We start from the raw sequence: 13,150 nt of genomic DNA on the forward strand, positions 1-13,150 counted from the left end.
ATAGTTTAACATCTGTCTCACCGATTCAAAACATCGCTTGACTCTATTTTGAAATGACATAAATTAGCAATAGTAGTTGTTGCCAGACATTTGCTTCGTAACATTTTTTGGAAATGGTCTTGATAAATACAAAAAGTTCTAATAGACATTGTACCTGCTTATAAATACTGATGTTTTTTAAACTAAATACATAAAAATTATACTATGTTCTTTTTTAAAAGGTTTAAAACTATCACGTCAATCTTTAGAAATGCTTGTGTTAAAGAAGGGTCTCATACATGTAGGCTTTTTGAAGTGGAGTAGCATATATAAAAATTCATAAGCAATTTTTTTCTGTATTTTTTCAAATATTAAAAATTAAAAAAAAAAAAGAATTAGGTATTAACTATAGAAGTTCATACTTGTTTAACTACTAGATTACTGATGCCAGCTGCTGGTTAAAATTTATAGGAAGAGGACTCGATAAATATAAAAAACCTTAAGAGTATCTAAAAGAATCCTAGATTTTTAACGTTTTTGTTCAGTGTTATGTAGTTTTCTATATTGATTAAAAAGCGAAAAATAGCCTTTTCTGTGCTTAGAAACTATAAGAAAACTTTAAAACCATGGAAAAATATTTTAATCAAAATAAATTAAGATTTGTTTTCATTAATAAGTTCAAGAGCTTATCAATTTTAAAAAATTAACATCTTGAACATTATCGATAACCGTATAAATTGATAACGAACTGCTTTAAACAGTACCACAAACTAATACAAAGGAAGCAATTATAATTAAGTCTTAATACGTTTACTAAATATAGAAAAAAGTTTAAGTGAGTGTTTATCGGAATTTAATTGACGTCATGAAATGTTCTTAAATGTTTTTTTATTAAAATACTACTTTTTAAGTATAACTCTTGTTGTCAAAATGTAAAATCCTATAAAACTTTTCATGTATTTGCCTAGAAAATGTTTTTGTTGAAAAAAGAAATGTTCTTATAAGTTGTTGTTATTTTCAATGAATAGCCTAAACTGATCGAAATGCTTTTAAGAACTAGTGATATTTATATTTTATTTTGTTGCATAATTATTTTTAATACAACTTAAAGGTTCTAATAAAGATGTATAGGGCTAGTGTTTTGTAAATTAAGGCAAAATCTAAGTTTGTTGGAAATCACCAGTATTAATAGTCGTCCATAAGTTCTTTTAAACCATTGATAAACATTTATAAAAAACATTTTTTATGTTAAAACCAATAAACCGATGTATGATATAGCTAGATTTTATACATACTTTAGGTTTTAAGAATAAATTAAACAGAAAGTTGCTTAAAAGATTTTGTTATAAAGCCACCTTTTATAAGTTTTGAAATACAAAAATAAAAAATAGAAACTTTTATTATCAGAAAAATACCGACTTGATGTATAGGAAGAGGCTTTGATGATTAAAATCTAATTGTACCTCTTAAAAAATATTTTAGTTGTATTTAACCTTTCAATACGTAAGAAAGAATTTAATTTGATTTGAAAAAAAAACCAAAACAATAAGGGTTAATCGCTTAAATATTATTGTTCTAGTAAGGTCAGTTTCTTTGATGGTTTTCAATAGATTAATAGGCTTTCTGTGATGGATAAACAAAAAACTAGTTACATAGACAACATTAAACTATTAGTTTTATTAATTTGTTATTATTAGATAAAATGAAAAAAGTACAACTTTGTAATTAAATTATACAAACTTTGATATTATTTAATAAAACTGCAAAGTCTTGTTTTTTGTTTAAAAAAAATACAGTTGTCTAATTTTATATGTTAATAGATTTTAGACACTAAATATATCGACATTTAAACTTTTTATAAACTATAAGTTTGTCTATAATCATACATGTTTATTTAGATAAGTTTATTGTTACTAAAAATTTAATTAATTTAGTAAAAGATGAAACGTAATTATGATGCTATAAGTATAAACTTGAAAAATTGCTGCTTCACATGCTGGTTAAATTTCGTTGCACTGGAACGCATAATTAATAGCGGAAGAAGAATAAATATATTAACACTTGTTTAAATAATTTTTGATATAAGTTAAATACTTCATTAGAAACATTATTTTACATCTTATAACAATTTTATGCTTATTATATGAATCTAATAATAAACTAAAGCAGATGCCACTTAAATATTAAAATAAGTCATGAACTAAAAGTTAATCGATCTTTAATGATAAAAAAATAATTTCAATAGTATACTTTATATTACTATTTCTAAATACAAACACATAGCAAATTTTAATATATGCACACGCGTAAAGTTAACTTTAGAAAGTTAGTTGGATTTTTTTTCGATACTTGAAAAGTGGTTATTATGAAAACAATACCTTTAGAATCTACATTATTTTATATACTTCTACCGTTATATATTTTATTTTATAAGCTGATTCAAACAGCTTTACAAAATACTTTTGTACGAGAATACAATTTCTTTTATATTGACTTATTTATTATTAAATATTTTTAGTTGCGTCTTTGTTGGTGACGTCATTTAGAAAAGTTTTATAAGACTTTTCAGACACTTGAATTAAAACTTAGTTAAACTTTTATAAGTTTTTAAATACTTATTTTATTATACTTTATAGATGTAATAAGCTGAATTAACTCTAAAACTTATTAAGAAAAAAAATTATTTTTTAAATGCTCTATAATTACTCTGTAACAATATTTTTTATATTTCAATAATCCCTATCAATGCTCATATGAAAATAATCTGATATTCTTAATGATACTTTGAGGTCAACCTCACATCAATAGTTTTAGTGTGAGTTAAATTTTTAATTAAATGTTTTAACGGAAACGGATCACTTTTACGTGAGCGTCACTTTTGCACGAGAGGACACTTTTGTACGGCGTCAATTTTGCACACAGGGTCAAATTTTAACGAAGGGACCTTTTTGCACGGCGTCACTTTTACACGCAGGGTCATTTTGCACCGCGTCACTTTTGCACGGCGACATTTTTACACGTAAAAACTTTTGCACGGCGTTATATTTTCACTGATATACTTATGAAATTCGAAAATTTTGAACAATCAGTCAATTTTGGATGGAACTTCACTTTTGCACGCTTCTAATTTTTACTTTCTCAAATAAAAGTTTAAACATTTTTTTTATCAATTTAAATAATATTTGCTCTAAACGAAACTTGTTTTGAATACAAAAGTTGCTAATTATATTTTAATTTCTGTCTTCACTACATCATGCATAAAGTTTTAGTATTTAAAAGCAAAATAGAAAAATTACTTTAAAATGATACAAATTATTTTTTTTAAATATAAATAGGTTTAATTGACTAATTATTTAAAATTACTAAGTATTTAAAATTAATATAGTATTTAAAATTACTTTAAAATGATAGAAGTCAATTAAACCTATTTATATTTAAATAAAATAACTTACCCATGTAATGTTATAAAATACAAGTTTAAACATAAATTTTTGTATCCAGGCGTATGCTGGTTAAAATTTTGACGAAGAAGATTTCAAATAATAAGATTTTAGCTATTTCATAAATTAATTATAGTTATTGTAAAGTTATGAAATTGATCTAGTTCGTAATTAAAAAAAAAATTATTTATTTTAAAATATATGATGATAGTTTAATGCCGAAAATAGCTTAAGAAATTAAAATTTTTTAATTTAATTTACCTAACTAAATAAAGCTAACTAAATAAATAAAAAATGACTTTAAAATGTCCAAAATGATGTATTATATTTATAATTAGTTTTTATAACATGTATACATCTACTTTATTCTATGCTTCTATTCTTACATTACAGTAATTTTTTTTACAGAACCTAATTGAAGTGTGTTGATTCGTTGACACAGAAATGTATGTTGGTACAATAGAGAAAGATTACTGTATAATTTGATTTTATTATATATTGCAGTTAACTTGTTTCACTAGGATCTTTTGTTATCAAAGTATTAAATCTATAATTTGAACATTTACTTAGGTTTTATTTATATTATAAATATAAGAACTGCACTGTTATTTCTCAATGATCGATTTCCTCTCCTCTCTCAGCGATTATCAGAAATTCGAGTGTATAACTCTCTCTGAGAGACTCTTAATAGGAAAGTCTTTAAAAATCCTGTTAGGGAACCTTAAAATTTAGAAAATTTAAATAACATGTGTTTGAGTGAGCAACTTTAATGAAACACGAAACCTTATAAAATATGAAAAACACTACAAGTGTTTCAAATATAAAAGAAGTACAATGTACATACTTTTTTTTTATATTTTTAGATTAAATAAATAACTATATATATTAAATAGAATCAGAATAAACTAAGACTGTAAGAGTAATTTTAAAAGACTTACTTTTATCAAAATAAAATTTTATATTTGAGGCTTTAAAAATACAATAGTTTTTTAGGTTTAGACCCGTTAAGTGAACTAAATATTATCATTTTATTTTAGCTACAAGACAGTAACATTGCTAAAGTTGCACTTTAAAAAAATTTACTGATTGTAAATGCTAGTATTTTAATTTGCTGAATCTCTTAAGGATAGTTTAAAGCTGTTTTAATACTTAATAACACACAAACACTTGCTATGTTAATGTATAAAAATATATTTGTTCGCACTTACAAATTTTTGGGAAGTACTTTGATTTGTAATGCTGTTAAAGACAGCTTTAAAAGAGTAAATAAATTTTGAGTAATAACAAATGATTGTTCATAATTAATAAATATTATTAAATGTAGATGTAGTCTGTTTTAAGTATTTTTAAATCAAACATGACATACATCTATCTGTGTTGTAAACCAAGTTTTTGCAATTTTATATAATTGTTTTTAGTTGTAAATATCATTTAAGCAAAATAAGTGTTTGAATATTTTAAACTTTTTTTTTTAGCTCTACAAATTGTTTTCCACAAGTTGATAAATAAACCGATTTATTGTTTTAAAATATATCGCATAAAATCCATTGTTTGTTTTGGGTTTTGTAATAACGTCACAGATTGTTCTGTTTTAAAATTGTTATATGCGTTGTTTTTTTAGTTAATTTTGCAGCTTTGAAAAATAAATTTTTCAATTTTACTCAAACCTCAATTTAAAAACTGATGTAATTATTTATTCGTAGATAAAAATGACTTATACTCAATGTTTTAAGATATGTTGAAAACAAAAAAAAATCTTCAAATTATTAAATATAGTTTAAATTAAAAATGTTTGTCTTTAATCTTATAAACAATTCAAAACAGCAGTAAAATTGGTAATTAATTTAAGCATCTGTAAATTCGTTTTTAAACATTTGATCAAACTGAGAAAAATAAATTTCAAAATTTTTTGGTTTTAATTTAAGCACCTTTTATTTTTGAACACTTATAGAAAATAACTACAACTAATAACTCAATGTTATATATAAAAATAGTGAAATAGTATAAAACGTGCCATTCAGATTAAAAAAGACTACCACCGCCGAATACAAAAAGTATTTCCTAACAAGTGTTCAATAAAGTTGTATATCTTAACACGTATTATATCTTAAAATAACAAATCAAACATTTATTAACAGGTACATAAACTGTATCAGTTGTTATAATTTTTCCACATGTCCAATCAAGTTTCAACCAGCATATGTCTGGCAATATAAATTACTACTAATTTAACAGATAATTGCAGGTTAGAAATTATGAGCGACTTTGACACTAATAGAGCTAATTTAAGATATTTGAATTGTTTACCCTGACTTTAAAAAATCTTGCTTACAGGCTGTTTATTTTTATAGCTGTTTAAAGCAGCTTTGAATTAGTTAAAAAGTTGTGATATATATAAAGCAAAATATTGTCAAATATATATTTATTTGTTTAAAATGCATGTTTGATTGTGACATAAGTGAGATAAGTTTAAAGTAAAAGAAAATATATTTAAAATATTTTATAAAAATAAAACAATGCTAATTGCATTACACAGAATGCTTAATTTTCTTTATAGTTTATGAAATAAACTGTGTTAAATAAAACTTTGGCTTAAAAAAAAAGTTTAAACTTTAAAACACAATTATTCTTTAATTCTTTTAAAATCTACACGTTATAATCATTGTTAGTACAAAATGAAACAATAAATAAAATTTAAAACTCATTACTATTCAGAGTTTAATAAATTTTTGAAGTGTAAAACAATCTTTGAAATTATATGTACAATTTGTACAAATTTACAAATGTATATATACAACATTCTATGGAAAACTACACTATATACTTTAAAAAAAGTACAATTTAAACATAACGCAACATGAAAAAAGCTATAAGTATAATGTTTCTCTTTAATAAATTTTAAAGTGTACAAATTTAGTAGATAATTGTTATTCCAAGGTGTTGTACGTATTTATATTATCATAAAAGTATTTAAAATTAAGCACTAACGCTTGTTTTAATTGTTTATTTGTAGATTTCTTTAAGCTGCAATAAACAGCTGTACAAACTAACAAGTATTATAATTATTATGTTATATATAATGTCGTTAAATATTTATAAACTAAACAAACGTAATTGTTTGTTGTTTATGTCAGTAGTTTTATTTTTTTAATTTTTTAATTTTTAGAAATTTGCTCTTAATTTGTTTGTATAACTTTTATTAAGTGGTTTTATTCCATGTTCAAAAGTGATATAATAATTTCTAAGCATAATTTTTGTTTGCTACAAGCTTCTTTATAACAGTTTCAAATTTTTGTTTGAAATTTTACATATAAATATCAGTAAATACTTTGTTTGAATATGTACAATGTTTTTAACTTGGTTGATTTTTGTATCAAAAGAACACAAACAAAAGTTAATACAAATATAAAATTTATTTAATCAATTACTTACAGTAAATTAAAAATCAATTTAAAACAACAATATAAAGTTTAGTCAAAATAGATTAAGTTAAACGATTAATTTAGCGTTTATCAATGAAAGTTGGTATTATGGTTTATATTATTGTTAAAATTATAAAGCTCTTTAATTACATGAAATAAAATGTCCTCAGCAAAGGTTGTAAATAAACATTAAAAAATACTATTTATAATCTTTTATTTTATTTTGAACTACAATCAATAATCTTATAGTTTTATACCACTAATTGTCTAAACAAAAAATAATGTAAAAATAATCATATTAAAACATTAGAAATTTTCAAACATTTAAAGCTTTAGGAATAGTTTAATGAGTAAATTATACTTTTTTATTGAGTATTAAGATGTATTTAAAATAAGTAAAAAGCACATTTATATTTTTATAGTAAAAAACAGTTTTTTGCACAAGTTCCTATCAACTATGAAGGTTACATTTTAATTCGAGCTTTAAAAATTTTTTTTTCTAATTTTATAAAAATGCCACAACTTTAAAAGTAACACATATAAGATAAAAATAAAATTGCGTATGTAGGTCTAACTAATATTTTTTTTTTAATTCAAAAGTAAATTAAAATTTAGCTTGTTCTTTTTTTTAGACTCACATCAGCCATATCTCAAATTTTATTTTAAAATGTTAAAAAAAATGTTTGCAGATATTATTTAGACCTACATACGCATTTTATATTTTTTAAAGTACATGATACTATTAAGTTTTGGCCTTAATATTTTTTTCATGAACTTAAATTGCCGGAACTTGAACTGTATGAAATTGGTTAGTAAAGCAATACGTGACGGCTTTAACTTCCCCCTAATATAAATTGTTTTGACTAACTTGTTTTATTGTTTACATTGGTTATTTAGCAAACATAAATGTTGATGATTGAAATTTCATCTTAGACTTAAAAACTTAAAAATTCAAAGAACATGTGACAATTTTTTTTGTTCGATAAAGTTAGTTTATTTTAAAGAACTAAGTAAACTTTAAATATATGTTTCAAATCTGATAATTTTCATCTAAAGAAGAATCAACTAAAAATTTAAATTAAAAACTAAAAAAAAATATATTTCAAGTTGGGTTGTTCTACTTTAACAAATATAATTTAAACACAAATTATATGTTTTAGGTATTTTTATTATTTTTAAACCTGGTTTTAAGTCGTACAGTGCTTCTTAACTTATCCGAAACTCATTTATCTGATCCTGGCTTATCTGGTCAGTTTTATACGAGATTATATAAGTCAATGCTTTACTTGTATATACTTATATTAATTTTTTCTTAAAATTCTGGCCGGTAGTGCTCGACAAATTGAATTGTAGCCAAATATTTATTTAACTATATAAAAACTATAGTTTAGACAACCGTTTCGTATGTTGGATATAAAACCCACATAAAAGTAAGCTAAAGTTTATTACAATGTAAAACAAAAACTTAGAATTTATAAATCAGGATTAGATTTCAAAATGAGAATTATTTTTCAGCCATAAAAAAGTTTAATCCAGTTAAAATCTTTTCAATTTAAATCTAGTTTGAAAAATTGTGTTATTTGTAAGCATTTGCCTGTAAATTAGATTTTAAAGATAATAACATATACTATAATAGTATGAACTAGTGTACAAAATAGATTATACTTTGATCCAATGTTCATAAAATAGTTAAAACTGTCTTAAAACAATAATAAGAATTAGAAGAACAAAAAACTTTTTTTGTTTTTATAATGAAAATACATTACCAGTATAAATATATAATGCATAAGTTAATTTCATTTGTTAAGTAATATTATATAAGTGCTTTGACGGCTTAAAAGTTAAACTTTAAAAATTGTTTTAAAGAAACTTATATTTGAAAAGTATATAATGTTTTTTGTAAAAACAGTTTTTAAAAATTTTGTAAGCTTATCATATTTTTGAAATGTCGTTATTTTTTGTTTCCGAGGTAACTTTTGGTTAAAAATTTTAAAAGCCTTTGACACAAAGATAACTAGTTATTAAAATTATAAAAATTAAAATATCAATGCTGTTTTGTAGTTTTTTATTGCTAAGTATTTATTGCTGAATTATTTTTGATAAGAAACTTATTTGAAATTCTATAGAATTTTTATTATATTATTAAATGACGTTAGTTCCATATACACAATCGATAGTTTTTTCGTTTAGATACTAAAAATAGTTTCATAAATGATTTAAAAGGGCAGAAAAAATATTTTTAAAGTTACTTGGAAAACCAAAGTATAGTTGAACTAAGTTAAAACCTTCATGTTTGATTTCCTTTATACTTTTAAATGCGTAAAACAGTTTAATTAAACATCTTTATAAATTTGGTAGTAAACTGTGTCACAAAATTGTGTTTTTAAAAAAGTTTTGTAATTGAACTTTAAAAACATTACTTTCTAAAATTTCAATCGCTTTTATAATTTTTATTAAGAGATCAAAATTTGCATTGTAATGTAAAACAAAATCAACATTAGTTTGAAGTTTCAGTTAGTGATAGCAAGTTAAAAATTCAAGTGCACAAATTTAAAAACAGAATAAGCTTTAAAAAATAAATAACAATTTTATTATTAACTTAGAACTGTTTAATTATATGACTAATTTAAACTATAGCTTTACAATTTATCAATTTTTGTTAATGTATAATTAATTTTTCAATAAGTTAAATAACATTTTTGAAATATATTTAAATCAAAATTACACCAATGCCGTTTATTATAATTAATAATAATTCAAACATAATGAGTTAAATTTTTCTTTGACCATATGAAAACTGTCAATATATTCAAGCATGTGTAAATTATTATCTTGGAAACTTACACTTTTTTATCTAACTTATCAAACTAATAAAACAAATTATACATACTGTTTAATCATAAATAAGTATACTAAGATGTTACTGCATGTTACTTTATACAAATTATTACTATTAAAATTAGAATCTAAGTTTAGCTGTTAAGTTCTAATAGGAAAAATATACATGTCTATCGTTATTATTATTTAAATAGATTAGAATATGTTCTAGAAAACCAGTTCTAGTAAAAAGTAATAAAAATTAAAACATTAACAATTGCTTAAAAAATCGTATAGTACTTATCATAGAACTACGGTTTAATTTTTAAATTTTAAATTTTCGTAATTTAACTCATACAATTAGGATGTTTATAAAATAACTTTAGTATGAGTAATCTATTGACATTGTAGATAACAATACAACTCGAAAACAAAAGTTTTTGTCAATTAAAAACAACCTACATAAATAAACATTTAATAAATCTTATTTTGTAAAAAATTATATTTTTTATTTAAACTTAATTTTTAGTATTTAGTTTATATACTTTTATAACTTCACGCACAAATATTAATACAATTCGTTATTACATAATTTTTTGATTATTTTTATAGTTTTATCAAAAACTCAGTTTGTAAAATTTTTTAACAAAACTTAAAACAAAGTAAATTTCAATGTTTTTTATTTAAAACATACCTTTTTTTATAGGTTTCTGAGGTTTTCGTAACATTTAAGTAACACAATAAAAGTTATTTTAAGTGTATATTATACTGTAATTTTTTTTATAAACAGCGTCATAAAAAACTAAACCAGCAAACATTTAAAACTAGTGTTCCAAACCTTATTAAATTACTGGTTTTTCATTGGCATAATAGAATAAGAAAATATTATTACAAAAAAGATAAAAAACAAGTGTGAGAATTATTTTTCGAAAACATTACATACACTGTTAAAAATAATGATAAAGTAAAGTTAAGAAAAAGATTAAAATTTAGACACTTATGATAAATAAGCTAAACTTTTGCAATAACAAAAAATATGTAAGTTTAACTGAAACTAAATAGATTTGATTTTTTTTTTTTTGACATTATGTTATAATTAGAGTAAAAAGAAAATAAATCAAGCAGTTATACTTTCAGTTACTTTTGTTTAGATTTCTATAATGCAAATATGTAATGCTTTCATTATACTTTGTTTAATTTAATTGTTAGCCTCAAAATTTTTCGAACATGCAAGGTGTTTTAAGGACATTTTTCAGAAATATTTTGATTATAATTCTTGGTTATAGTTTAAACAAATTAGTTCTATAACTCTGATAATTAATTTTGTTAATGTTAAAAACAGTCAGATGTTCAATACATAAAGTTCGCACGGTTCTTGTTACAGTACAGATAAATCAAAATTTTGTTGTAACTTAATTATTTCTTGATATAAGTTTGAATCAATATGACCTTAGTAGAATTAATTTTATTGAAAACGGCATACACTTTTACGCTAAAACATTGATCGGCTGCTGTAGTAAGATATTTCTTACATTCAGAATATTATACAAACATTATTGAAAATAAAGTAATACAGGAATTTTTAAATAACGTTTCAATTTATTTGTTTTACCAAATATCGTAAGTCTTAACAATTACTTAAAGCCTAACACACAGCAATTAAAGGGAAAACAAAAATAAAAAAAGTGGTTATTCAAAAATTAAATCGTAAAGTACAGTGTTATTAAGTATGTTCAAACTACATTTTTACACTTTTCAAACATTGGTTTAAAATAAAACAAGCATTTGCATGATACCCAGTCACGGGTAATATAGATTAAGTTTTTAGCATTAGACGAGGTAAAAGAATTACAGAATGACAAAAAAATATATTGTTAACGAAACTTTTTATTTATACTACTTAAATTTTATAAAATTTTAAACTTTTGATTCTTCTAATTAACTTAATATTGACCATGACAATTAGTACAGTTATACTTCAAACAATTTACCTAAGTAATTTTTTTACATAAATTATTTTGTTTATTTTATACTTAAAGTTACAGTAATCCTTATTCTAATTTTAAAATGCCTAATGGTTTTACAAACATACTTCCTCTTACATTAAGTATATTAGACTAACTATAACATTATTATAAGCTTAAACTTAAGTAAAAAATAAAGAAGTTTTAACTAAAATGTAAAAGTAACATCATAGCCTTTACTGTTAAATTTTTATTTTAAATTTACTTTTTCATAACAAAACTACAACTAGAACAAATCTGATATTTACAACTCGTCGAGTATATTTCTGTTACAGTTTACTAGTGCTATAACACAAGCTGAAGACATTGTTCTTCACACCTTTCTTGTTTTTTTTTTCTTTACTTTTATACCATATTTATCAACTTTATACTTTTAGTTCTTAGCAGCTTATAAAGTTGTTAAAAACAATTATCCAACTTAAATTGTGATCTCCTCCTTGTTTTAGTTTATGAATTAATTTTAAAGTTCTGTAAAGTTAGAATATTTGTTCTAGTTTCTATTACCAGGTTTGTAGTCAACTGTTGTGTTTTATGTTAAATTTCCCTTCTTTGTTTTGATTTCCGTAATTCTTATGTATTTTTTAGTTTCATTTTTCGTACTGACTGATGTTTCGTACTCTACACTCTTAGCTCTGCAATTGTCACCTTTTAGTGAGCATTTGTTATTGTTTCTGCAGTTGCATGATATATCGATAAAAAGAAACGATCACTTTTAGTTAAATTAAAAGAACGATAATTTATATAATTAGAAAACTAATACTAACATTCATAAATAATGATATAAAGGTACATTTAAATTTTGAGTACTTGTAAAAAATTAATATGATCTATAATGCAATATTATTTATATTTTTTTTTGTGTGCTAACATGATAACAAAAACCTCCAACCAACAACTGCTACAAAAAAAAAACAATTATTTAAATCAAGACGTTCTTCTTATTACGTGTTATACATAGAAGTTACAAAATATACATTCATTAGCAGGCACATAATCTTTAAGGGTTGTTATTAGGTAGATAAGGCCTTTTCCAAAGAATTTTAACCAGCGTGTGTCTGGCAATATAAACTTTCTTGTATCATTAAATTTGTTATACATTTTAATATTAGACGTTTGAAACAGGTATATACATTTGTTTTGTAATACTTGTTACAACTATTTTATTTTTGTTTTTTAATTAAATGTTTTATTTTTACTTTAATTGAGCAGCATTTCTTTTTTAAGTGAAGTAAACCTTTTTACTTAGTTCAAGATTTTAAGTTGTTAGATGTTTAGTTAGTAAAAATAGATTCTTTTAGAAAATACATTAACTTTATATTTATACTTTATAACATCCTAATTGTCTTAAAATCTTTAAAATTGTTCAACTACAAGAGATATGGAAATAATTTAAATAAGATGTTAGATAAAGTAAAGCTTCTAAAACAAAATAGTTCATGTTTTAAAGATTTGATAAATGTTACTAAAA

Source organism: Thalia democratica, chromosome 4, assembly GCF_965202585.1.
Source record: "Thalia democratica chromosome 4, ktThaDemo2.hap1.1, whole genome shotgun sequence".
Lineage (NCBI taxonomy): Eukaryota > Metazoa > Chordata > Thaliacea > Salpida > Salpidae > Thalia > Thalia democratica.